Genomic DNA, 27,864 nt, shown 5'->3' on the forward strand with positions numbered 1-27,864 from the left:
AAGAAGCTGAATCACGAAGTAGAAGACATATATTGGTGATAATGAGGCAAGTACATAGAGTGAAACTAGATCTCTGATGAACCAATTGGGGCACCACATCATCCCCTGGTTGCTTATTCCTGCCTTCATATCTGTGGGAGAAAAGTCAATCTCTATACTAATTAAACCATTGTTCTTTGAAGGTGTCAGTTACATGCAGCCATAAACTGATACAGACATAAAAGTTCGACGGATATCTTTCTTTCATATGGATATGTATGATGAGTACTCTTAAGAAAAGAACACATATTCCATTGTACTTGTCATTCGATTAAATAATCCTTTCTGGTCACCTCTTCTGAACTCTATACCTTAAGATAATCAAAAACAAACAAAAAAAACTGTACATTTTTTTAAGAAAAGGAACTCTGTGTGATGCTGATAGCTCTAAACCTATATGCCCATACTTTCAAAACTACATGGAGGGGCGCCTGGGTGGCTCAGATGGTTGGGCGTCTGCCTTCGGCTCAGGTCTTGATCCCAGGATCCTGGGATCGAGTCCCACATCGGGCTCCCGGCTCGGCGGGGAGCCTGCCTCTCCCTCTGACCCTCTCCCCTCTCATGCTGTTTCTCGCTCGCTCTCTAAAAAATAAATAAAATCTAAAAAAAAAAAAAAAACAACTACATGGAAACATCCCAGTATTATTTAATATTATGAGCAACCCTAAATTCATTAAGTATATGCAGTCCCAAATGCCTATTACAATTCTAAATGTACTCCCACGTCTTCACAAATGCTAGTCATCCTGGAAGACCTTTTCTTTTAATGTGTACATAAACCAGCTCCAGTCCTATGCAGCCCAGAGACCCGAGGAGTCCCTATACTGCTTACATTCCTCATCACTTAACTCTCATCAGTTTTTTTTTCTTTTCCACATTTAAAATTTTTCTTTAGTTTTCTGTTTCTTGTTTTATTTTTTTTAATTTTTTATTTGAGCATAGTTGACACACAATGTTACATTAGTTTCAGGTGTACAACATAGAGATTCAACATCTCTCTACGTTATGCAACGCTCACCACAAGTGGAGCTACTATCCATCACCACACAACACTACCACAATATCATTGACTATATTCCCTATGCTGTGCCTTTCATCCCTGTGACTTATTCATTCCACAAATGGAGGCCTGTTGTGGAATGAGTAGGCCTCTCCTACTCTTCATTCATCTTGCCCATCTCCTTACACCCCTTCCCTCCCATAACCATCAGATTGTTCTTTGTATTTATAGGTCTGATTCTGTTTTTTGTTTATTTATTCATTTCTTTTGTTTTTTAGATTTTATGTATGAGTGAAATCATATGGTATTTGTCTTTCTCAGTGTGACTTATTTCACTTAATATAACACCTTCTAGGTCCATCCCTGTTATCAGAAATGGCAAGACCTCATCCTTTCTATGGCTGAGTAGTATTCCATTGTGTACATATACCACACCTTCTTTACCCATTCATCTAGCAATGGACACTTATGTTGCCTCCATATCTTGACTATTGTAAATAATGCTTCAATAAACACAGGGTGCATATATATTTTTGATATAGTACTTTTATTTTCTTTGGGTAAATAACCAGTAGTAGATTACTGGATCATTAATTTTGATTCCATTGACAGACATGGCTGTTGTGTTTCATGTCCAATTTCTGACCATAAACACCATAGACATTTCTTACTACCCATCTTTTTCATTCTGGTCCCCTCTTTCTGTAGAATTCTCCCATCTTTCTTGTCTTTTCCTCATCTTCCTGGTCCTGGGACACCACTTTGTTTTAGAACTCTCAAAAGACTGTCTTTAATTCCTATTTCTTTGTTTGCAAATCAATGTAGCCTTCTTTGACATAATCCTCTATTACCAGTTAGGAATTAAGGATGGAAGGAGGTGGGGGGAGGGCCTATAGTACTTTCACAATCAAAAGTTTCATTGACAAGGAGAACAACAAATACAGACATGAGAGAGATAACCTGTATCTTTATTCATGAATAGATATCAAAAAATTAGAAGAATCCATTTGTCTTAACTTTAAGTCAGATTAAAGTTTAAATATCTAAGATGGACTTTCTTCTAGGTAAGAAAAATCATTATGAATGAAAAGGGTGGCTATAGAATATCTATTCTCCAGACCTTCAGATCACATTCTCCATGATTTTGATTTTTTTTTCTCTTTCTCATTCCATAAGTTCAAGATCTCTACCTATAACACCACCAAGTTCTTCTCATTTCAAGAGCATTGCTTTTTCTGCTAAATTACATTGCTTTCCAAACCACTTCATTGGAGTTTCTTTTCCAAATCCATTTTTGATCTCTTGTGCAAAAGGAACAGAAGAACTTTTGACAACACGTCTCTTGAATTAATTAATGATAAGGTTGTCTCATTCCCTTGAGTAAGGGCATGACCAGACTACATTTGTTTTTCATGAGTGAAGAGATGCACTCATCATAACTACTTCTTGTAATCCTCATATACAGAACTAAGTCTCTTTCTTAAAATCCCAAGTGTGAATTCCTTCAGAAGATACTGTCCTAGAATTTTGAGAAGTATTTCAGCTTTTTTTCTGATAATCATCTACGGAACACCTTTTATCTGTGGCTATCACACTGGTCACTAGAGCTATTTAAAGATAGTAAGATTTGATTTTTTACTCTGGAGGAGGAAGAAAGTGGAAAAGAGATGTGATAAAGATATGATAAGGATCTATTTGAGTACACAGGAGGGGACCTTACCTTAAGGAGGTACCACCGAAAGCTTCATAACAGAGGTATTATCTGAGTTGAATCTTGAAAGACAAAAGGAAATAAAAGTTACACAGAAAACACCAGGGCTAAAAGGACACTGCATGCAAATCAAACAATATGAGCAAAAATTTGGAGGAATCAAACCTTATGTTCCAGTAGTTTAGAATTGCTGTAGCATTAACTGTGAAGTGAGAAATGGAAAAAGATATGTTATACCTTACTTATGTGTTTCATTAACTTCTCTGTTTTTTCTGTCTTCCCCATTAGCATTATAAGAGGAAGAATTTTCTCTCTCTTTATTTCCTCAGCACCTAGAACACATAGGTGTTCAATAAATATTTGTTGAATGACTGAATGACTCTAAGTATAGCCAGGAGGCAATGTTGTACAGCATAGGGATGAAGAACATGAGCTCTGCCCAAAGAAAACTTGTGCACACATACAAGGAAACATGTCTAAGAGTGGCAGCCCACTATTCAGAACAACCAAGTCCTGGATACAAGCCAATGCCCATCAACTAAAGAGCAGATCAACCAAAGGTAGTATATTCACAAAACGGTTTGTTACATACTGGTCAAAGTATAGTGATATAGGTCAGTCTTCGGGACAGTATGTCCCAAAGAATTAGGATAGCCTTTTGAAGTGGAAATCATCTAAAATAAAAATATATACTTTTGGGGAATACATATGATAGCAATAAGTGTATATTAAAACAAAAGTAGATTCAGAATGATGGTAACTTCAGAGAAACAGGGAAGGGAAATAAAAACATGAGTCATATTTTTAGGTTTAGATTATTGTCAAGGTCTTAAGAGTCACGTTTTGGGTGGCATTTGGGGGTGTGATAACGTTATTAAAAATAACGAACTATCCATGCATGGCAATGTTGAGAATGTGTCATAAAACAAACACAAAGCTGATTCTGTGCAACCAAGACCCAAAAGAAGGAAAAGGAGGGAAAAAGGGTGTTCCTGAGCTCCTGTGTCCTCCTGGGAGTGGGAAGGGAGTATTACGCTCTGGAATCAGTCCATGTGGGCTCAAATTCCAAACATGTGGTTTTCTAGCTGTGTGATCTTGGATAAATTCTTTAAAGACTTTGTGCCTTAGTTTCCTGAACTGTAAATGGAGGGAATAAAAACAATACCTTCATTTTAGGGCTGTTTTGAGATTAAATTAAACATATGTAAGTGCATATGCCTAGCACATAATGTTAAGTAAATATTGTAATAAATACAAAGAATAGATGAATACTGACTGTTAACAGTACAGGACCAGAAAGTGGAAGACCTTGTGTATATGCTAAATAGTTTCTACTTTACCTGTCAAGGCTTTTATAACTCCAGAAAAAGTTTAAGTCAGGAAATAATATGATTAGACTTTCATTTTCAACAGGTCCCTGTAACTGCAATACTGTGGAGGAATATAAGAATTAACAGGGAGGCCAATTAATGTATCATTACAATAGTTATGGAGAAATATGATGGAAGCCTAATCTAAGGCAGTAGTGGTAGAAAAAGAAAAGTGAGGACAGAAATGACAAAATCTTGGTGCACAGTTGTCTGTGGATGAGCTTGGAATGACTCCCAGAATTGAGGATTGTAGGATGAGTGAAGGCTGGCTCTGTTCCCATGATAGGAAATACAGAAAAAAATGGAGGTTTCCCAATCTAGATACTATTGACATTTTGGCATGAATAAACCCTGTACATAGAGAAAGAGCAGATTTACAGGGGAAGATAATGAGTTCAGTGTTGAATATATTGGATATGTTAACTTTCAGATGCCTCTGTGGCATACAGGTGGTGCTATTTAATAAAGAATTAGATGTTAAGAGCATGGTTCAGGAGAAAAGTCTGAATTTTCAATATAGATTTGGACACTTAATTTATATACTATAACTAAAGCCATGGGAGACAATGAGTCCACCTATGGGGAGCATATACAATAAGAAATTAAAGCACTGAAAATATAGGCCTGAAAACATACCAGTTCAGGGATGAGCAGAAGAAGATAAACTAGCAAATAGATAATTTCTTTTTTTCTTGTCTTATTGCAATTTTCTAGGACCTCCACTGGAGTGTTTCATAGCCGAGACAGCAAGCATTAATGTGTTGTTTACAAATATAATAAGAATGCTTCTAAAGGGTTCGTCATTTAGAATGGTACTTCTTGAAAATGTTAGTGGATATAAGACAAAGATTGTTAAAGAGCTTATTTCCAAGGAGATAAAAATTGGACCAAGGATACAGGTAGAGGAATAAGCTTGAACAAATTGGCATACAAATTGGCGAATGTACCTCTTTCTCCAAGAATGTACCTCTTTCTCCAAGAACAGAGAAAAGGAAGTGGGAAGGGTTTTGATTGTTTTCTAATAATTACTTCCCTTCCTTTCATATAAAATATATAAAGTATTTAACTTATTTAGACTAACTCTCATAGCTATTATGCCAATAAAATCAGACCAATATTTTGAGCTGTACATTTACAGGTTTAGGGAATAAAGAGGAGTTTATGCCTACTAGTCTCATCTTTTTTTTTTTTTTTTTTTTTTGCTGGTGGGTAATCTGGATATAGACATCTTAATGAATCCAATATGCCCCCCTCAAAGTCTAGCAACCCAAAGTTTTACATGGTAGAGCTGAACAGGATCGACCCCATTTAGGGAAAATGATCTTTATATATGATTTTGCTCCATGATTAAGTTAAATTCTGCTGTTACTAAAGACTGTAGAAACATTTGGAAATTCTCTTCAGGTTGAAACAGAAGAATCCCCTCAGAAAGGGGGTGCCTGGGTGGCTCAGTTGGGTTAAGCATCTGCCTTCATCTCAGGTCATGATCTCAGGGTCCTGGGATCAATCCCCACATCAAGCTCTCTGCTCAGCGGGGAGTCTGTTTCTCCCTCTCACTCTCGCTCTGTGCTCTCTCTCTCTCAAATAAATAAATAAATAAAAATCGTAAATGGAAAAAAAAAAGAAACCTCTCAGAAAAATGAAGATGTTGAAATACAAAATCCAGAACAATACAGGTCATGGCTTGACAAACTACAGCTTGCAGGCCCTATCTTTCTGTTTTATCTACAGCCCATAGGAACTTGCACTGGCTAGCACCAGAGTCATGGAGACCAAACCCAGGCATCCACTCTGTGATCCATGCTCCACCCCCACCTCCCTCCCTAGCTGGCAGCTGAGCCTTGCTGCTACCCAAAGCCAGCTCTTATTGCCCCTTGAGTGTGAGGGACTTTGCTGTTAGCACTGAGTGATGGACTCTCAGCCCAAGAGTCACCGCACTGCCAGGCCACACCTCTCGAGCCAGTTGTTCTTCCTCTAGCACACAGGTGCAAAGCCTACCCACCACCTGGGACAGCCCACTGAAGGCAAACAGCAGAGATTTTCTCCCTTGTTGTATAAATATCTTCACTTTTGCCTCTTAACCTTATAGAGCCTAAAACATTCAGTAGCTGGCACAGAAAATGTTTGCCAATCCCTGGAAATTTCTTGGACATTGAGTAAAGGGAGGAGCCAAGAATAAAAATTTCTTCCAAAGAAATTTGCATTCATTTGACTAGCTAGGGAAAAATGTATCTTTTTCTTCCTAGGTAAACTAAATTACCAAAATGTAAACAACACAACTTTGTTACAGTTAGGGTAATTCAGGTCTTCTCATCTGGAACACCCTGACATTTTAGGCCTGGTAAGTCCTGTGCACTGAAGGATATAAGGAGCATTCCTGACCCCTAACTTCTAGAGCAGGTAGCAACCACCTGCCTCTCTCCAACAACCAAAATGTTTCCAGACATTGCCAAATATCCCCTGGGGTGGGGCCAAAATCACCCCCAAGGTTGAGAACTACTAGAGTAATTAAAAGGTAATCAAATCCCCTAGACCTGGCTCTTCCTATTCTATCATTTTTTTAACTTGGTAAAAACTACTTCATCACTTCTGGGAAATTATTTTAACAGTATTCTTTCCCCAGTAAGCATAAGAATTTTAATCGCTGGGATATCTGTGTCAGAATCTTCTCCCAGTGATGTGTACGGGGAGGGGAAGGATAGTGGGGGACAGGGTGGGAGGCGAAGAGGGCAGCGCGGGAACGCAGAGAGAGGAGGTGAGCACTCCTGCCAATGAAGGTTCTTCCCCCATAGATATGTTAGAAACTCAGAAACCAGGAAAAGGGACCGAGCTAGGAACCGAGGAGCTATGAGCCTACAGGAATCCAAAGGTTTGCCAAAGACAAAGAGGCCAGAAGCATGGATTAAAGCAGGGATGCAGAGCCTGGAAGATGATGGCAAACACACCACATAAATGGAGAAACATCCAAGACAGTTGCTTTGAAAGCCTTCATTGCCTAGGGCTATTATTTGTAGCTGTCATATGGCATCTCCACTGCCTCACCAAGTTGAAAGGGCCAGAGAGGATATTGACATAACTGACCTGATCTCATTGGCACTTCCGTTCACAAAAGAAAATTCTTTATTCCATTATCAATTTGTAAGACGGAGGACATGGCAGTGCACCTGTGTTTAAAGGAAGACAATCTTTGTTCCTAAAGCTTCAAGTTTCCTGGCTCTCACAAACCAGAAGGCCCACAGCAAGCTAAGAGAGAATATGTGTAGAAAGGGGCTCTAACCCAAGAGGGCCTGGATAAAGAACCAGCTGAGAGGGCCAGGGCCTTCCTGCAGCTTTGCTTCCCCACTGCTGGGCCCCCGGAAACTCTTTGTTTAATCTCTCCTCTACTAGATGCAAATTTGTCTTAGTATTCAGAGCACCCTCTCCCCACCCCAGGAGGCCTCCCCAGACAATTTCTCGCAGGCTCTAACAGCTTCTCCTCCACCACTGTAGGCACACCCTCACCACTCAGGTAATGATGTACCGGATTACACAAGTGCTTCTGAGAGTGCATTTTTTTTTCCTCTCTGTATTTTTCAGTGCTTTTTTGTTCGGTCCCTCTTATTTTTATTAGAGTGCCTTGCTCCTATATAATTCCCCACTGTGACTGGGACAGTTGTCTGCAGCGCGGCAGGTACTCGGAAAATGCGGCCCGCCTGCATGACCACTCAGACAAGGACTCCCATCCCCGGCATATTAATGACAAGATTTCTTTTGAGATGACATAGTTGTTGTGTTATATCCATGCTGGAGAGTCTTTGAGTCTCTGTTGGTCTCTGCCTCATTATCTCTTTTTCTAAAGGCTTTATCAGTCATACACACACAAGAATTCTAGCCATGTCTTTTCCCCTAGGAACAAGAATACGGACAAGAATAGAAAAATGAGATTCAACTTAGAAAAGTACACAGAATTTTCCCTAAGAGAGTCTAAGAATGGCATGGGGGGGGTGGGGATTCAATGAATTGGAGAGGAGTAAATTTAAAAGAAAGAGAGGGAGACAAATAGCAGAACAACAGCACTTCTTTTCATGGTTTGACCTTGAACACCCTGGATCAATTTGTACCTGTCTTAATGAGAGACCACAGTCTTCTTGTCTCCTGATGGCAATGGCTCTTGGTGTGTGTGCTGTCAGTATACTACCTCGGTATGTAGGTATAATGAACAGCAATGATCATTCTCACCATTTAACCCTTAAAGTTCCCCCCAGAATAACAGTCTTGGGAAACGCTCCAGAATAAGTTAATTGGTAGAGCAGTTTGGGAAACACCTTTTCCTAAAGAGGCATTCCACACACTAGCATTGCTTAGCTGTGTTATGTACTGCATGTCCCCACCTTGTTTTTCTTTGACCCTGAAGGCCTTCCATCACATTCCTCACTGTTTCCAGTCCATTTCCATGCTGAAAATCACAGCTTGGCATGGCAGGGTGAGTCCAGAGAAGGAACTGTAGTAGCAACCAGAGGCTGCCATCCAAAATATCTCCCCTCTATTCCTACAATCTTACTGGGAACAAAGGAGCACCAGATGGGCCAGTCTCTCTCCCCATGGCAGAAAAGCTTTCATTAGCAGACACAGTGAGGAACAGAGAGAATGAAATGCACTTACTTGCTCCCCTGTGACTTTTGGAAGATTCCAGAAAGTAGCCTAAGGCCAGCAGCAGGTCCATGTCCAGGACTGATCCAAGCAGGTGGTTGCTGGGATCTGGATGGAGCTTGACAGCCAAGAGGTTGTGTCAAGTCAAAAGAGAATCTTGAAAGAGAAAGTAGGAGAGAGGGACACTGGGTCACTGTCCCTTCTGGTAAAAAACAATGAGTGGAACAAACCTGACCTCCCAAGCCAAGCAACTCACTGAGCTTCCTGTTGGTGCTTTTCGTTCTGTTTGGAATGCTTTGAGTGACAGCTGCAGGATGAAAAAAGAGAAAGACAAGTCATGACACCTGTTCTTTTTCTTCCTCCTATAATATAAGCTTCAAATCCTGCAGAAAAGCCAGAAGTTATAGGATGACTCTCTGTACTGTCTGCTGTTAATGAGGCCTCCAGTGACATTTCCCCGCTAGACACTGAACAGGTAACGATCTCGATTCTGAGAAAGGAGAGGTGGGTCACACCTGGGGGTGCCCCTGATTATTTCCAGCAGCCAACCCCTGCCTTGGGAGAACCCTGGCCCTGGCAGGTATACTAATCATGGCAGGCTGGCTGGGATCAAAGGCCCTGGATTATTGGGGTGTTGGCCATGCCAGCCTACAGGGCTTTCCCCAGAAACTCACGTTAGGGACTTGGTGAGTGAGCTGCCTGGCCAGTGAAAGGTGCAGGTTCTCCTGTGAAGCTCTTTAGCTGCCCACAGCAGTGTCCTGGGCATTTGCTGACACTCACTCATGCCATCTGTAGGTGCAGTCTGCCTGGCTCCGTCTAGAATCTCACCTGCATGCAAAATAAAACACCCTTGTTACCAAGACTGCTGTGCTTGGTTCCCCAAAGCTGTCCCCAGACAAAAGCCTCTGGGAAGAGTACACTCCGAAAACATTCCTAAGATGGCGGTTTTTGGGGGTGCTTCCCGGGCATGTTGATTTGTGTTGGTAGACAGTATGACCCTTTTGTCCTTCTCACCATCCCACCTTCTTTAGATATCATCTCCAGAGGCTAATACGTGCAGCTCTGCCCCAGGACAAATGGTGCACATTTGTGTCACCCACGGACTGGCTCTCTTGTACACTCCATGTCATGCTGTCCCTTTTTTTTCCTTTTTTTTTTTTTTGCTCAGTATAGCATTACATTCCGAGCAAATGCTACTTCCCTGACTATGATTGATCCCCACTTATTTCATCCTGAATGCAAAGTATTTGATTTCAAGAGTGGTTCATTCTGCTCGGTGAACTCATTATGAAGTCAAGCTGAACATCTCACAGATGTGAAGCACCTCGTCTCTGAGGTTCAGCGATCTAATTTGGAATCTCATTATAGACCTTAGACTGGTGGTGGGCACGGGGGCAACTACCTGGCTGGTGTTCTCCTGCCCATCTCCTATCCCATAAAGAAACTGTCATTTCAATATCGGCACGCCAGAATATTCCCCGTTTGGAAAATAGCTTTATTTATCTCCCCCAGCAATGCTTCTTGGCACTGATGAGAGAGTAATACTTTGTAGGCTATTTTATTAAGCATCTCAGGAGGTCAGGTGCTGAAAGGGACAGCTCGACAGCTCACAGCTGCTGGCTTCCCTTCTATTTAGGAGGCTTCTCGATGGATTGTATGTTACATTATGTTACATTTTCTAAAGTTCACAGCGTGGTTGTCATTTTGCTAAGAATCTATATACCAAGAATCTTTGCTTGGCACCATAACGTAGTTTAACTCCGGGATGATCTGATTTCCGGTGTCTCTATGGTGAATGAAGGGAGAATGGGGTAGAAGTAGAAAGTTAGCTCTATTTGCAGAGAGATGCATTGATTCTGAAAGATTGATGCATTCGTTTTTTTCGCCTATTTGGTGCTTTCAAAACCAATGAGGATCCAAGGCCCAGTTCTGGCTACTAATGAAGTTTTTATTTCTCCACTTTCTATCTTAAAACTTTGGTAAGGGAGAATATTAGCTTTTCCAATTGCAATCATTTTCATTCCCCTTAGAGCAGGCCTAGCCTTGAAGAGAACTGGAACTGTTTCTCTGCTTACAGAAAAGTAAAGAGATCCTTGAATCACAGAGGAGGGAAGGTGTTTGCATATATTAATAAATCGGGATGGGCTAATGCAGCTATGTCAGGCAACGTGTACAGATGTTTGTCTTACATTTTATATTCAGCAAAAACAGGTTTTCCTAGCATCACACCCCACCTTCTGACTTCTCAGTTTGATCTAGGAAAGGGGTCTGCAAACTGCAGCCTGCAAACTAAATCCATCCACTGCCTGTCTTTGTAAATAAAGTTGTTTGGAACAGAGTCACACATAATTCATTTCTGCCCGTTGCTGCATTCGAGCCACAAAGAAAGAGGGGAGCAGTTGTGACAGAGACCACACAGTCCACAAAGCCTAAATTTATGCTCTGGCCCTTTATGGGAAAAGGTTTGTGACCCCTAAACTAGGAAAAGGAATCTTACTGATTTTATTTAATTCGTCTTTAAGAAAGCATGTGTGTTGAAAATCATTTTTACTGGGAGAACTGGGATGAGGATTACAATGAGCCTAGAATAGAAATCAGACCCTGCTGGCCTTTCAGGAAGGCTTTCTAATGTTTAACCTCTGCTATGTCTACCCCAAAAGTTTCTTGAATAGATTGGTTAATTAATAGCAATGATCTGATACAATTTATTCATAGTTTGAATGGCTTTTAACTTGGAAAAACTGCCTCTCCACTGACTTTTGATTTCCACTTATGGACTAGGAAAGCAATTATTTCATTTTATTTTTATTGCATTACATTTTGATCAGACACATTACTCAGGAAAGGTGGAATTAGGAATAAGTGATAGTAAAATGTTAGAGCATACCCACCCCATAAAATTGTCTCATTGCCTATATCTCTCCCCTTATGGTCCTCCATTCTGATAGTTTACCTTCAGTTGTTACGACACTTTAGAATGTGTTGGCAGCTTCAGTGGTGGTTGACCGTGAGGACTGGCATGCACCACACAGTACTATGTGGCTGGGAGGATGCCAACCATTTATGACCATTGCCTCCCACATTCTACTCTTAGAACATGAGTTACATGCACCCATTTGAGTATGGTTATGGTAAAGCAATGAGACTAGATGGATGGATAAAGAAATATAGGTGATTAGATGGTGAGATAGATAGGGAGATGATAGATAGATAGATAGATAGATAGATAGATAGATAGATAGATAGACAGACAGACAGACAGACAGAGGCACAGGACTAGGAGTTAAAAGACCCAGATTCAAGTTTTGCCTCTACACTTAACTCAGCCAAGTCAGCTAGCATCCTAAAAATAGTAATGTATTATGAGAATGTCATAAAATATCTTAAAGAGGAAATGTGATAATATGTCTGAAAGTACATTTAAGTGAAAAGTTTATAATTATAAACTTATTGTGACAGGTCTAAAAATTACTTTTTACATAAAGTTCATAGCATTTTCCCCAGCTCAAGAAAGAGAATCCTCTGCAGAGAAAGGGGAACCCTCTTACACTGCTGGTGGGAATGCAAGCTGGTGCTGCCACTCTGGAAAACAGTGTAGAGGTTCCTCAAGAAGTTAAAAATAGAGCTACCCTACGACCCAGCAATTGCACTACTAGGGATTTACCCCAAAAATACAAAACTAGTGATCTGAAGGGGCACCTGTACCCCAATGTTCATAGTAGCAATATCCACAAGAGTCAAACTATGGACAGAGCCCAGATCTCCATCGACAGATGAATGGATAAAGAAGTTGTGGTGTTTATATACAATGGAAATTACTCAGCTATCAGAAAGAATGAAATCTTGCCATTTGCAGTGATGTCGATGGAAGCAGAGGGTATTATGCTAAGTGAAATAAGTCAGAGAAAGACAAATACCATAGGATTTCACTCATATGTGGAACTTAAGAAATAAAACAGATGAACATAGGGGAAGGGAAGGAAAAAATAAAATAAGATAAAAACAGAGAGGGACGTGCACCCCGATGTTTATAGCAGCAATGTCCACAATAGCCAAACTGTGGAAAGAGCCAAGATGTCCATCGACAGATGAATGGATAAAGAAGATGTGGTATATATATACAATGGAATATTATGCAGCCATCAAAAGGAATGAGATCTTGCCATTTGCAACGACGTGGATGGAACTGGAGGGTATTATGTTGAGTGAAATAAGTCAAACAGAGAAAGACATGTATCATATGATCTCACTGATATGAGGAATTCTTAATTGCAGGAAACAAACTGAGGGTTGCTGGAGTGGGGGGTGGGAGGGGAGGGATGGGGTGACTGGTGATAGACACTGGGGAGGGTATATGCTCTGGTAAGCGCTATGAATTGTGCAAGACTGTTGAATCTCAGATCTGTACCTCTGAAACAAATAATGCAATATATGTTAAGAAAAAAAAAAGAAGAAGAAGAAGGTAGCGGGAGGGGAAGAATGAAGCGGGGGAAATCGGAGGGGTAGACGAACCATGAGAGACGATGGACTCTGAAAAACAAACAGGGTTCTAGAGGGGAGGGGGGTGGGAGGATGGGTTAGCCTGGTGGTGGGTATTGAGGAGGGCACATTCTGCATGGAGCACTGGGTGTTATGCACAAACAATGAATCATGGAACACTTCATCTAAAACTAATGATGTAATGTATGGGGATTAACATAATAAAAAAAAATAACTGATACCTAAAAAAAAAAAACAAAAAACAGAGAGGGAGGCAAACCATAAGAGACTCTTAACTATAGGAAACAAACTAAAGGTTGCTGGAGGGGAGGTGGGTGGGGGGAAGGGGTAAATGTGTGATGGGCATTAGGGAGGGCACTTGTGATGAGCACTGGGTGTTATATGCAACTGATGAATCACTAAATTCTATCCCTGAAACTATTAATACACTATATGTCAACTAAATTGAATTTAAATTTAAAAAATTAAGAGAAAGGAAAAGGAAAGGAAAGAAAGAGAATCCTCCTGGCATTGCCCAGGCCAACTCTGTCCCTCCTCCCTGCTTGCAAACAGGATGGAGCTCATGTAGCCAGAGCTAGGACAGGTTAATGTGGTTAAAAGGAATGGTGGGGGAGCCAGAGAAAGGTGGGTAGGATGCTGGGTTTGGGGGTTGAAGTAAGTCTGGGAGCTGCAGAGCAGCTTCTAGTGTGTGATAAAACCAGAAAGGAGAGAAATTAGGGTTTTAGTAAGTGCTGCTCAGGACCGTGCATTTGACTATCCATCCTAGTCTGAAAAATGTAACAAATATTTGCTATTTCAAAATTCAGGGGTTTCTGAAATTTCTTTCTTTTTTTTTTTTTTTTAAAGATTTTATTTATTTACTTGAGAGAGAGAATGAGAGAGAGAGAGCACATGAGAGGGGGGAGGGTCAGAGGGAGAAGCAGGTTCCCTGCTGAGCAGGGAGCCCGATGCGGGACTCGATCCCGGGACTCCAGGATCATGACCTGAGCCGAAGGCAGTCGCTCAACCAACTGAGCCACCCAGGCGCCCCATGAAATTTATTTCTTTTAGCCGGAAAAGGCCAATGGGGATTAAATTTCATAGTTCATCCAGGCTTTTTTTTTTTTTTTTAGATTTATTTATTTATTTTAGAGAAAGAGAGAGAGTGAGCAGGGAGATGGGCAGAGGGAGAAAAATCCTCAAGCGGACTCCCAGCTGAGCACAGAGCCCAACGTGGGGCTTGATCCTAGGACCCAAGATCATGACCTGAGCTGAAATCAAAAGTCAAATGCTTAACCAACTGAGCCACCCAGGTGCCCCAGTTCATCTATGCTTTTAAGGGTATATTATGCATTATCATTCTGAGTCCCTGCTTTGTTATATAGTATCACTCTTAGGTAGGCCTGAATTTATGCAAGTGGTGGCTCTAGGTGTTTTTAAGTTATATACTGAAGATTGTCTCATTTAAAAAGCCCTCCTCCAATTCTTAATCTCAGGAAACAAACTGAGGGTTACTGGAGTGGTGGGGGTGGGAGGGATGGGGTGGCTGGGTGATGGGCATTGGGGAGGGTATGTGCTATGGTGAGCGCTGTGAATTGTGTAAGACTGATTAATCACAGACCTGTACCTCTGAAACAAATAATACATTATATGTTAAAAAAAGAAGAAGAAGATAGCAGGAAAGGAAGAATGAAGGAGGGGAAATCAGAGGGGGAGATGAACCATGAGAGACTATGGACTCTGAGAAACAAACTGAGGGTTCTAGAGGGGAGGGGGTGGGGGATGGGTTAGCCTGGTGATGGGTATTAAGGAGGGCACATTCTGCATGGAGCACTGGGTGTTATACGCAAACAATGAATCATGGAACACTACATCAAAAACTAATGATGTATGATGACTAACGTAACATAATAAAATAAAATTAAATAAATAAATAAAAAGCCCTCCTCCAAAATCAGTTAGAAATGTCAATCATTTGTATTTGTCAGACAATGGCAGAGTACCATTTCCAGTGAGTCACAGTTAAAATATTAGTTCAGAGATTTTTAAATTCTCAGGCTATGGGTTTATGGGGGTGTGATGAGAGCATAGTTTGAAACAAAACAAAACAAAAAAAAAACTTATTTTCAATCTATTCTTTCAGAACAAACTAAGAGTATTCAATACACATATCCTTGTCTGTTGGTGATACATAGAAGGCAGAGCCAAGAATGAAAACTGAAAAAAAATAATGGAAATTTTTTTAAAAAGATTAAGACACCTGCTTGACAATAACCAGAAAGGCCTTCAGGACTGAGTCAACATGATGGTAAACTGGCCCTGAAGTATTTGAAACAAAAGCTACAGTTTAATGATGGAAGAGAAATCATTGTTGAGCACCTACTATGTGCCAAAAATATGTTTTACATACATTTTCCCATTTAACCCACCTATAACCCTCTAAAGTAAACATAATGACCATTATTGTATGGAAAAGAAGTTGAGGGTTAGCAACCAAATGGTAGGGGTAGGATCTGCACACAGGTGGCCCTGGTTCTGCCAAGCCATGTTCCACTCCTGGGGGAACAGCAGTGCCAAGCTAGCAAACTTCAAGACGGCTGGTGGCTTTACTGCCTCTGAGAAGTTCAGTGACTCTTCCAGAGCTACATAATTCATTAGTGAGATATCCCAGAATGGCCATCCCCTAATGCTTTTTCTATTGGCATTTCTAGTCACCTTGCCCTTTTATCCTGCTTCCTATATCCAAGGGAAAAAAGTAGCCAAAATTATGATATTTTAATAGTGTTCTTTATGTAGATTGTAGAAGAGAACAGCTATTTTAGTTGCCTAGGGCTGTCATGAAAAAAATCACACAAACCTCGTGGCTTAAAGCAATGGAAATTCATTCTTCTGTAGTTCCGGAGCATGGAAGCAGAATTCAAGGTGTTGGCATGGGTTGCTACCTTCCGGACGCTCTGGGAGAGAATCCATTCTCTGTTTCTCTCCTAGTTTCTGGAAAGTTTTTTGAAAACTTTTATTTTATGTCAGACCTGTGGGACAATCTAAAATAGTTTTCTATATTTTATATTTATATTGAAATGACTATATGCAGGTGTATACAGGCAGGAAAGTAGAGGTGATGTTAACAACAATTAATTATGAAATCAAATATTTCCAAAGTGAAGCTACATCTAAATATTTTACTACATTCATAGCTCACAATATGGCTTAGCCTAATATCAGATTAAAAAAAAAGAGAGAGAAAAGTTAAATGTCTTTGGCAAATATCATGTAAACTTATCCTTCTGAAAACAGTTTCATGATCATTTAAAAGGAAATGAATAATATAATTCAAAAATATAAATAGATGATCATATTGGACTGCAATGAGAGCAGATGTTTTAAGTTATGTAAAATCTTACCCCATCTGGTAAACAGTAAAAATGTCTCAACAACAACCCACAGATGAAATGTTGCCAATAAAGTGAGGATAGTGGGGATTGGGTAGAAGTCAATTTTATTGGATTACTTCATAAAAAACTTAAAGGCTATTAATAAATATACAATAGTTTCACCTCTTACAACTATTATCATTCCAAAAACCATTTTCGAAACTATTAGAAACTGCATGATCAAGTATACTATCCATCACAGTTGTTAAACAGATTGCTTTTGCCCATCACAGTTGTTAAATGAAACCTGGAATCTAGAAACCCATACTGGAGTGGTTATATGTTTAAGTTAATTGAAACATGTACTCCACCCCCAATCTAGGGAGGATGAGCACCAATAAGAAAATAAAATTAGAGATGGACCAGCCTCCCACTGTTGCAGACCCCATTCTGTTTATGAAGAGTAGGCGGATCTATCAGGAACATTTGGTTTATGTCAGTTTGCCTTATAGCTGGGTTTCATTGTGTGAAACTATTTCCAGTCTTCTCAGCTACAAATAGGTGGCTACCAATTAAATCTTGCTGCATTATTCCAAGTTGAATTAGTACCAGGAAAGTTTTATAGGAGCATTAGAATTGATAAAGTCTGTTCTTCAGCCTTTCTACCACTTGGGTCTAAAAGTCGCCATTCCCATCACATTTCTCCTCTTTGTAACTGCTCTACAGAAACCCCAGACCACTTCACTTATTCATTCTACCTGGAAGGAAGACCAGCAAAGATTCACCTACCACAAAGAAGTCTGTTAAAAGTTAAATTAATCACTCCCCAAAATGTGCGGATTCTTGAATTAAAACAATAAGAGGATTTCTCACATTTATGAAGAGGGATCCTAGACGCAGAGAGAAAGTGAAGGGAAAAGATTTTAATTATAAGGACGAGTTATTGTGCTGATTTTTAAATATTTGTTCTCAGAATTCAATTAAAGGGGTACCATACTCACATAAACACATACCACCCCATTCCCCAATGTTCTATATATACTAGAAGTGTGTTCAGCAAAACTTTTTTCATAGATTAATAGAAATGAGACAATTAAAACTACCTGGCCAAGACAATGAACATGAAAAATACAAATTAGTATTCTTTTTAATGGTTTTCTAGTCTTACACACAGAGTTCTTACAAATGCTTTCAGTGGGGGGGGGAAAAACCCCATCAACATCAGTTTAGATGAAATAAGCCCTGGTCTTAAAAGAGACAGCTGAATTCAACATCTATATTAGCTTTGAAAAATCGAAATAAAAAAATATCACATTCCTGCTTAAAACCCTCCAATGGCTTCCTACTGCATTAAAACAGAACCCACACTCCTGGTCCTGAGAGATGTGGCTCCTGCCCATCTGTCCAGTTCCAACTCCTACCTCTTTCCCCCTCACCACAATATGACTTCAGACCATTCCCAGAATATGCCAAGCCTTTCCTGCCTCAGGATTTTGTCGATCCTACTCTCCAGAATGTTCTACTTGGCCTGCCTGCTGCCACTTCCCAGAATGGCAATTTTTCAGCCTTCAGGTCATCACTACAAGGGAGCCTGCTCTTATACCCAACTAATGAAATATCTCCCTTCCTCAGAGACTCTTTTATCCCATTATCCTGTTTGCTTTATAACTTGAATCACAATTTGTAATTATTTTGTTTGCCTATGTTTCCTGTTTATTGTCATTCTCCCAACAAATTCCATGAGAACAGGGACTATGTGGGTTTTGTTCTTTTGTTCTATTTGTCTCCCTGGCACCTAGAACAATGCAATTAGAATGTACTTAATAAATATCCTTTGGATGTGCAAGTTTCGGAGAGAGATGCAGTGATGACATGATTCATTGTTCTCAAAGAACTCACAGACTAAAGGGAAGAGAAGATAGAAACACAAGTAGAATAAGAGAGGAATGTGAAAATGCTAAAACAGGGCATGGAAGCAAAATGCAAAACCAGGGGATGGAGACAGAAAATAGGCAGTAAAGACCAGAATAGAGTTATGGAGATTTAATGAAAAAGGGTGAAATCTGAAAGTATGATAAGAACCTCAGGAACAAAGGCATAGGAGGAGACAGGTACAAGAGGCTGTGCAGAACAATGGAGAGTTTGGGACGACACAGCAGTGGGTGGATGAAAAGGAAGTGATATGGGAAGAGCACAGGCAAGGTGGTTTGGGGACAGAGAGCAGACAGCATCACTGCTCTGCCAAGGTCTTCAGACCGAGCTTAGGGGACACTCCGAGAATGGTCCCCTCCGCAGAGAGAATGCCGTATGGTCCCTACAGAAGTGCGTGCCCTAACAGGGCCGGTGCATGCCCTAAGGGGGCCAGAGCCAAGGGGAGCCAACAGAGGACCTGGCTCACAGGGTTTGCTTTGATGCCTCAAGGAAAGCCTTTTCACACCTCTTACCCTCTGCTTGCTTCAGCATCTCCGGCTCTTGATTGAATAAGCCCTCCAGAGATAATGGTTCTATCAGCTGTGCGTCAAAGAAATGGAACCTTACATTTTCCCCTCCTTAAGTGCATTTCATTACAAGTAGCTACCTCCCCGTGCCCCCCACCCCTCCCCCGGGCCAATTCTCAAAGGCTCTGGTGAGTGATAAAGGAAGAGAAGGACGGACTCCAGTATTTGAGGTTTATGTTTCTAAGTAATGTTTTTAAACCCATGCCTAGTTTTATCAAGAGAGGAAATCAGGCAATTTTTCACAGGGTGAAGATAATGGCTTATGCCTGTGGCAGTTAGAGTATCTGGTGCCCTCTCTTCCTCTGGCTTCAATGCCGATTACAGACGCACTAAACCTCAGCCAGACGAGGGCTGATACAGTCAGTGGACTGTTTTACCAAGATAAGAATAAAGGTGAAAATAAGTCTTTATGCTCTAGGCACATATGTTTTGCTCTATGATAGCAGGAAGCCCATCCATTAGCTTTTTAGAGAGCTGTTTTCTAGTTGACGTAACAGAAAGAGATTTTAAGTCATCAGAAATAACACCAAAAATCCCCTTAAGACCTGTGTTCCTGCTGGGCTCCCTTTCAAAATCTGCTAGGAGTTTCACTCTTCTATGCTACATAATGCAATATTTTTAACATGGACAGTTTTGATTCGCTGTATGTACGACTACCTATGACGATACCACTTCTGCAATAATATTTCTAAGCATCATGGGTGAGGTTAAGCACTGCTTTGTTACAAAGACTCTCATAACTTGATCAAGCTGCAAAGCTAGGGCTGGCCTTTATGCAATCATCTGATTTTTATTACTCTGAACCTACCCTGCCATTAACCACACACAGAGAAAGTAAAATACATAAGAACTTCCCTGTTATTTATATGGGCTTATGTAACCATCCATCCAAAGCACCAAAGTATTAAAATATGCTGACAGAATCCTGGGATGGTGCAGGGTGTAGGGAGTGGGGGTGGGGAGTAGAGCAACCACCCGAAGGGCAGCTCTCATGACCACAGGTTCAAGGACTTGCTTCTCTTCGCACTCCTAGAGTCTCTGAACTTCAGGCTGGGGGAGTATGCAACACATGGATGAAGATTTCCCATTCTTGTATGGTCTTCCACCCTAAATAATGATCTTCTATCTTCCCTGTGTATCCACATTTACTATGTAGCATATCATAGACACTCAAAAAATATGTAAAAATGAATAATAGGAAAGGAAGAAATATTCGAAATTTGTGAACTTAGACAGTATGGTTTTGGGGCACCTGAGTGTCTCAGTTGGTTAAGTGTCCGACTCTTGGTTTCAGCTCAGGTCATGATCTCAGGGTTGTGAGATCAAGCCCCAAGTCGGGCTCAGTGCTCAGTGAGGAGTCTACTTGAGAGTCTCTCTCCCTCTCCCTCTGCCCTTCCCCCCACTCATGTACACTCTCTAAAATAAATAAATAAATCTTAAAAAAAAAAAAAAAAAAGAACAGTATGGTTTTGCCAAGATTCCCCAAGTTATATCAATATGCCAGGCATATTGGGAAATTCAGAGAAAAATATTCATGCTTTGCAAACTATAAATCTGAGCATACCTCTCCCTACTTAAAGACCTTCGATGGCTTTGCACTGCATTTAGGTTAAATCCAAGCATCTTCCCATGGCTAAAAAGTTTCTGCCTGCTCAGACCCTCTGTCTATCATGCATAGTTCTTTCCTTCTCCTCCTACACACTCTACACACTCTGGTACATTTCGGTTCTCAGAACCCATCTAGCTGTTACCTTGCTTGGAGGACTCTCACCTGCCCCATTCCAATATTTTTAAGACTAAGTCCTTCTTTTGTTTTAGATCTCAACACCGAGTCACTCCTTCACTGAGACCTTTTCTTATTACGTAAATCAGGTCAAACATTATGGGGTTTTTTTGTTTGTTTGTTTTTGCCAACTTTATAATCTCGCCTCTTTTCTGTTTTCTCTACTGGCCTTAAATATAACTTTCCAATCATTTATTTATGTAAGTCTTTACCGTATGTGTGTGTTTGTATGTTTTTGTCTCTGCATTAGGAAGTCTGTCCCATGAAGGCAGGGTCCCCTTCTGTCCTGTTCACCATTGTATCCCTAGCATCTAGCACAGTGCCTGGAAAATGACAGAAGTTCAGTAAATACTTACTGATTTTAAAATTGAAGAGTTAGGCACCAGGCAACTGGAACTTTACTATTTCCTCCTGAAACTATATCTCTGGGAACATTTTTAAGTATAGTTGTTTTAAAGCATCTCTGACCCACGTTTTTCAGGCTATCCTTGGAGTAAGGAGTCATTACATCTCTAATATGAGGATCAAGTGACCAGCTACTTGGACAGTTGAGCCATTTAAATATGATCCATTTGTAAGTACAATTTTAGGTCATTTTGCTGAGTATAAAATTACTTGTATTTAAAGGGAGCAATCCCTTTTGGAAATTTGGCTCATTAGCAACACTGAGGAGTAATGGAGTGTGATCAGAACATCAGTGCTTCCCTCCAGGGCAGCCGTGCCTTGGGGCCACTGTCTAATAACTAATCTCAACTTGCTAGCAAAGGAGCCTCTCCTCTGAGTCCTGAGAAACCTGCCTGAGGCTAACAGCCATATGCCTTGCTCCTGGCCTATCTTATTTCACAGAACTACAGATCCTTCTTTCCAATTCTGAAGTGCATTTTGCTTCTTTAAATAGTAAAGAGTGATCCAAGTATCAATCACGTGCAATGTCCAGTGCCAGACACGTGCTCTCAGCTCTTTATTATTAACGGATCCCCCCCCCCTTATGCATTCACGTCTCAGTTTTGTATAAGTGGATAAATTTGGTGAGGGTTGGGCGCCTGGGTGGCTCAGTTGGTTAAGCGACTGCCTTCGGCTCAGGTCATGATCCTGGAGTCCCGGGATCGAGTCCCGCATCGGGCTCCCTGCTCAGTGGAGAGCCTGCTTCTGCCTACTTGTGCTTTCTCTCTGTGTGTCAAATAAATAAATAAAATCTTTAAAAAAAAAAAAAATTTGGTGAGGGTTCGTTTTCACTTCGTGACAGTCGCCCTGCTTGTTTAAAATTCTCAGAAGCACGGCCCATGCCGTATGGAGATGAAATGCACAGAGTCCCTGGGAAATTTAAGTAGAAAGGCAACAGCTATGTCTGCCAGGTTTATCGGAAAGCAGAGTTCTTCTCCCTCGCTCTGTACATCTTGCTTTGAGAAATGCGCAAAAGGTCAGTTGGAATGCAGTCTCATCAAGTCAGCCCTCATCATAAAAGGGCACACGTTAGGTCTTGAACAACTCACAACTATTCTGGCACTTCTTGAGTTGCCCGCACAGTGGGTCATGTTCCTTGACAGTGTAATCACCACACAAAGGTACTTCAGTTGTCCAATTGAAACTTTATGGAGTTGATGGGTTTTTGAATATACTCAGCACTCTCCGAAAAGTTTGACATTGCTAAAAACTGAAAGTGTTAGGATAATTACAGCCCTGAAAGGGCATCCACACGGGCTTTGTAACATGACTAGCAGTATCGACGGTAACAATTTCCAAGGAACTACAAAGACTGAATGCTCTAGTTAGAGGGAAAAAAACATGTATATAAAAAGCAAAAAGACAATATGAAGTAAGGGCGCATAAGTAAGGACAAGTATCTCCCTTCCATTCTTTAAACTGTGCAGTGCTATCCTATTGAATCTAGAAAAATTTAAAACTAGTTATCAGTTACAATTACTACTTACCATTCAAAACTAAATGACTCCACATGACTTACCCATGATCACTTCTAACCCTTCTTGTCCTCCTGCTCACTCCTCATCTCCTCCAGGCCAGGCTTGTTTCTGCCTCAGCGCCTTTGAGTTGGCTCTCTGACTTGATGCTTACTACCCAGATGATAGAAAACATCTCAGCTCCAAGGATCCCCCTGTCCCCACCACCCCCACCCCTGTTTCATTTCCTTCAGGCTTCTCACAATGATCTCTTACTAAAATTATCTTATTTACTTGTTTACTGGTTTTTTATTTGCCTTTCCACTCCAGGAAGTAAGCTCCATGAGGGCAGGAACTTGGTACATCTTATTTTCTGCTGCGTATACAGGCCCTATGTCTGCCACACTGTATCCTTAATAGAGAAGTTCTGGATGAATAAATTAACGATGAATAAACATTAGTGATAGTGACAAACACGTGAAGGCTTTATATTAATAGAGCACAGCATCACACAGCACTGTAAGGAAAGTATAAAACGGGTGGAGTAGATACAAGGACCAGAGCAGTTCAGGGGAGAGGAATCCCTTTGGAATAAAACCAACAGAAGGGGTCCCCTAGGCAGCTGGGCCATAAGAAAAGGGTGAATTTGGGGACAGGAGGCTTGGAGGAAGGGATCTGCTACAACAAGTGTAAAGGAGGAAGCAATGTATATAATATATTAGGGGGCATATAAATTCATCACAAGATAAAGGAGAGGGTTCAAGTAGGAAAACAATAGGAAATGAGAACAGAGCCTCTATGTGGAAGGCTTTGAATGCTAAGTTAAAAAAAAAAAAAGGTAGTATAGGATTATAAGCATTGATGATAAAATTACAAAAGAGCAAGACAAGTAGAATAACAGCATAGGGTTAAAAGCCTTGATAAATTATAAAAGAGCAAGAAAACGGTCATCACAACGATCAGAAAGTGTTACCTCTAGGTAACGAGGTGTTATCAAAAGACAACATGGTCACAGAAGGCTGCCAGAGAAGCTTCTAGAACACTGGCAATGTTCTGTTTGTTGATGGGGCCATTGCTTATACAAATACCTGCTTTGCAGATATTCTTTTAATTGTATACATATGTGCATATGCTATCTTTTTTAAAAAAATTTTTATTTATTTATTAGAGAGAGAGAGCACAAGAAGGGGGAGTGTCAGGCAGAGGGAGAAGTAGACTCCCCACTGATCAGGGAGCCTGACTTGGGGCTTGATCCCAGGACCCCGGGATCATGACTTGAGCCGAAGGCAGACACTTAACCAACCGAGCCACCCAGGCACCCCAAACACACATTTTTTAAAAGGCAGTAAAACATGAAGGCTAGGAGGGTAGGCACTGTGTTACGATGGCTGGGCTTCCATCCCAGCTTTGCCACTCTCCACCTGTGTATTCGACAGCATGTTCCCTCCTTCCTCTGAGCCTCAGTTCTTCCCTTGGTAAAAATAGGGATAATTTACTACCAACTTCATGGGTTGTCATGAGAATGAAATGAAAGAATACAGACAAACCATTTAAAAGGATGCATGGAAGGGTGCCTGGGTGGCTCAGTTGGTTGGGCGACTGCCTTCAGCTCAGGTCATGATCCTGGAGTCCCTGGATCGAGTCCCGCATCCGGCTCCCTGCTCGGCAGGGAGTCTGCTTCTCCCTCTGACCCTCCCCCACTCATGTGCTCTCTCTCTCATTCTCTCTCTCTCAAATAAATAAATAATCTTTAAAAAAAAAAAAAAAAAAAGGATGCATGGAAGATAGTAACATTCCTTGTTGGTATCTGTTCTCATTAATTCCGTTGGCCTTTGTATGTCAATTGCATTCGGTTGGGTTGGGTCTTCCCTGTGTTGTGTGTTGATAAACAAAAGCAGGTGCCATGTTTTTCCTGAAAAGGCCCTCACACCTATGGAGACCCGGTTAACAAGACTCCATCCTGGTGACCCACATCACAGAGACTCCCTCCTTTATCCAAACAATATACCCCAGAAGCTCCAGTGACTTAGGGTTTGAAGATTCATGAGCATGCATAGATCTCGAAGATGCAGTGTCTTCCCAAGATGGATTACTACTGACCTACTGATCTTGGCCTCAACCTAAATTTGAGAAATTATGGAATTGACATGCCAGTTTCATTATCATTAAGAATCTGTTTTCATATTCATGCCATCTAAAATCATCTCCTAGTGCACACATGCAGTAATATCAGTGCTCTCGGTGAGAAGGTTTTCTGGAAGTTTAATATGCATATAGGTACTTACTATGTGCCAAGTCTTGCTTTAGGCATTTTTACAAATGTTAATTCATTTAATCCTTATAATCACTGTTTAAGCTATTACCAGTTTTAATACAGGGGAGGGATAAGAGTCCAGTTCAAAAACTATGCCCATATACAAGAATGATCTGGTGTATTATTTTCTTAGGGCTGCTGTAACCAAGTGCCACACACTAGATGACCTAACCCAAACTTATTGTCTCACAGTTCTGCAGCCTAGACATCGCAATTAACTTATCAGCAGGACTGGTTCCTTTTGTGAGGTCTGTGAGGAAAATCTGTGCCACAGCCTCCCCAGCTTCTGCTGGTTTGCTGGCAATCTCTGGCCTTCCTTGACTTGCAGAAGCATCACCCCAATCTCTGCCTTTATCTTCATATGTTGTTCTCCCTGTGTGCAGGCCAAATCTCCCCTTTTTATAAGGACACCAGGAAACTGGATTGGGGCACATCCCATTCCAGTATGGCCTTATCTAATTTCAACTATTACATCAGCAAGGACCCTGTTTCCAAATATGGTCATATTCTAAGCTTCTGGAGATTAGGACACCGTTACATGAATTTAGGGGTACACAAGTCAACCCAATACTTGGAAAGCTCTTAAAAGCAAGGAAATTCTATGTTCATTTAGAACCTCCAGGGATGATGCCCGCTTTGCCATAAATTTCCTGAGTAATTATGGCCCAGCTATTCTGTAACTGGTCCATGGACTTGTACTTGGAAATAACCACTCTAACCCAAGGACATGATATGAAGAGTTTCTTCTGTCACAGATATTATGAGCAGTTGGAATGCTCTGCCTGCAATCACTCAGGCATGAGGAGCTAAGAATCCGATTTTAGTGAAAATCTTAGCAATGCAAAGGGAGGTACAACCGTGGAGAATGAGTGCATGAACCATATAATGAATATTTCAGTGAATGGAAATGTAAAGAGGGGAATCCTGTATGGCTTTAGGATTCAAGCCTGTCATCAAGATTGTTGACAAAGCTGAATGATTCCAGAGGGAGAAAGGGATTTTTTTCCCCTTTCAACAATGAAAAGCAACATGTATGAAGTGCTCACTCAGGCAAGGCACCACACCAGGTACCAGAAACAGAAAGGTGGGTGAGACTCCATGCCACATCCCAAGGAGCTCATGGTCTGTTGGGCAGAAAAGAGATAAAAAACAATAATACAATTTGATGAGAACAATAATTATTAAGATGACCAAGATCTATGGGAAGAATCCAGGGGAACATGGTGGGCTCCTCTGGCATCATGCAGAAGTGATTTCAGAAGCTTACACTAAGAAAAAAAAACATCTATAGACATCTTATCCTACAAAATAAAAGTTCATCAGAGTTTGACTATGAAGAGAAACTCTCTTCACAGATGACATGATACTTTATGTGGAAAACCCAAAAGACTCCACCCCCAAATTACTAGAACTCATTCAGCAATTCAGTAATGTGGCAGGATACAAAATCAATGCACAGACATCAGTTGCTTTTCTATACACTAACAATGTAACTGTAGAAAGAGAAATTAAGGAATCGATTCCATTTACAACAGCAACAAAAACCATAAGGTACCTAGGAATAAACCTAACCGAAGAGGTAAGGGATCTATACTCTAGAAACTACAGAACACTTATGAAAGAAATTGAGGAAGACACAAAAAGATGGAAAAACATTCCATGCTCATGGATCCGAAGAATAATCATTGTTAAAATGTCTATCCTGCCCAGAGCAACCTACACTTTCAATGCCATCCCTATTAAAATACCATTGGCATTTTTCAAGGAGCTGGAACAAATAATCCTAAAATTTGTATGGAACCAGAAAAGACCACGAATCGCCAAGGGAATGGTGAAAAAAAAAAACAAACCTGGGGGCATCACATTGCCTGACTTCAAGCTATATTACAAAGCTGTGATCACCAAGACAGCATGGTATTGGCACAAAAACAGACACATAGACCAATGGAACAGAAGAGAGACTCCAGAAATGGACTCTCAACTCTATGGCCAACTAATCTTTGACAAATCAGGAAAAACTATCCAATGGAAAAAAGACAGTCTCTTCAATAAGTGGGGCTGAGAAAATTGGACAGCTACATATAGAAGAATGAAACTGGACCATTCCCTTACACCATACACAAAGATAAACTCAAAATGGATGAAAGACCTCTATGTGAGACAGGAATCCATCAAAATCCTAGAGGAGAACATAGGTAGTAACCTTTCCTAGAGGAGAACATAGGTGGCCACAGCAACTTCTTTCAAGACACATCTCCAAAGGCAAGGGAAACAAAAGCAAAAATGAACTTTTGGGACTTCATCAAGATAAAAAGCTTCTGCACAGCAAAGGAAACAGTCAACAAAACTAAGAGGCAACCCACAGAATGGGAGCAGATATCTGCAAATGACATTACAGATAAAGGGCTGATATCCAAGATCTATAAAGAACTTCTCAAACTCAACCCTCAACAAATAACCCAGTGAAAAAATGGGCAGAAGACATGAACAGACACGTCTCCAAAGAAGACATACAAATGACTAACAGACACATGAAAAAATGCTCAACATCACTAGCCATCAGGGAAATACAAATCAAAACCACAATAAGATACCACCTTACACCAGTTGGAATGGCAAAAATTAACAAAAAAGGAAACAACAAATGTTGGCGAGGATGCGGAGGAAGGGGAACCCTCTTACACTGTTGGTGGGAATGCAAGTTGGTACAGCCACTCTGAAAACAGTATGGGGATTCCTCAAGAGGTTAAAAATAGAGCTACCCTACAACTC

The 27,864-nt window shown here is 40.7% G+C and overlaps 2 long non-coding RNA genes across 2 annotated transcripts in view; both read right to left on the reverse strand.

Moving 5' to 3' along the window:
- Positions 1-2,759: 2,759 nt before the first annotated feature.
- Positions 2,760-9,054, reverse strand: LOC135363741 (uncharacterized). Its single transcript, XR_010409797.1, has 3 exons — positions 9,006-9,054; positions 8,762-8,905; positions 2,760-2,812 (listed from the first exon to the last, which is right to left on the reverse strand). It is a non-coding gene; the product is annotated as an uncharacterized LOC135363741 (long non-coding RNA).
- A 347-nt stretch (positions 9,055-9,401) lies between these two features.
- LOC135363742 (uncharacterized) overlaps positions 9,402-27,864 on the reverse strand; it is a 28,343-nt gene continuing 9,880 nt past the window's right edge. The window contains exon 3 of the long non-coding RNA XR_010409798.1: positions 9,402-9,577. This is a non-coding gene — a long non-coding RNA (uncharacterized LOC135363742). The remainder of the gene's footprint in view (positions 9,578-27,864) is intronic.

The sequence above is a fragment of the Mirounga angustirostris genome, unplaced genomic scaffold (genome assembly GCF_029215605.1).
Source record: "Mirounga angustirostris isolate CCGP_5_RB_7025 unplaced genomic scaffold, mMirAng1.0.hap1 SCAF_3, whole genome shotgun sequence".
NCBI lineage: Eukaryota > Metazoa > Chordata > Mammalia > Carnivora > Phocidae > Mirounga > Mirounga angustirostris.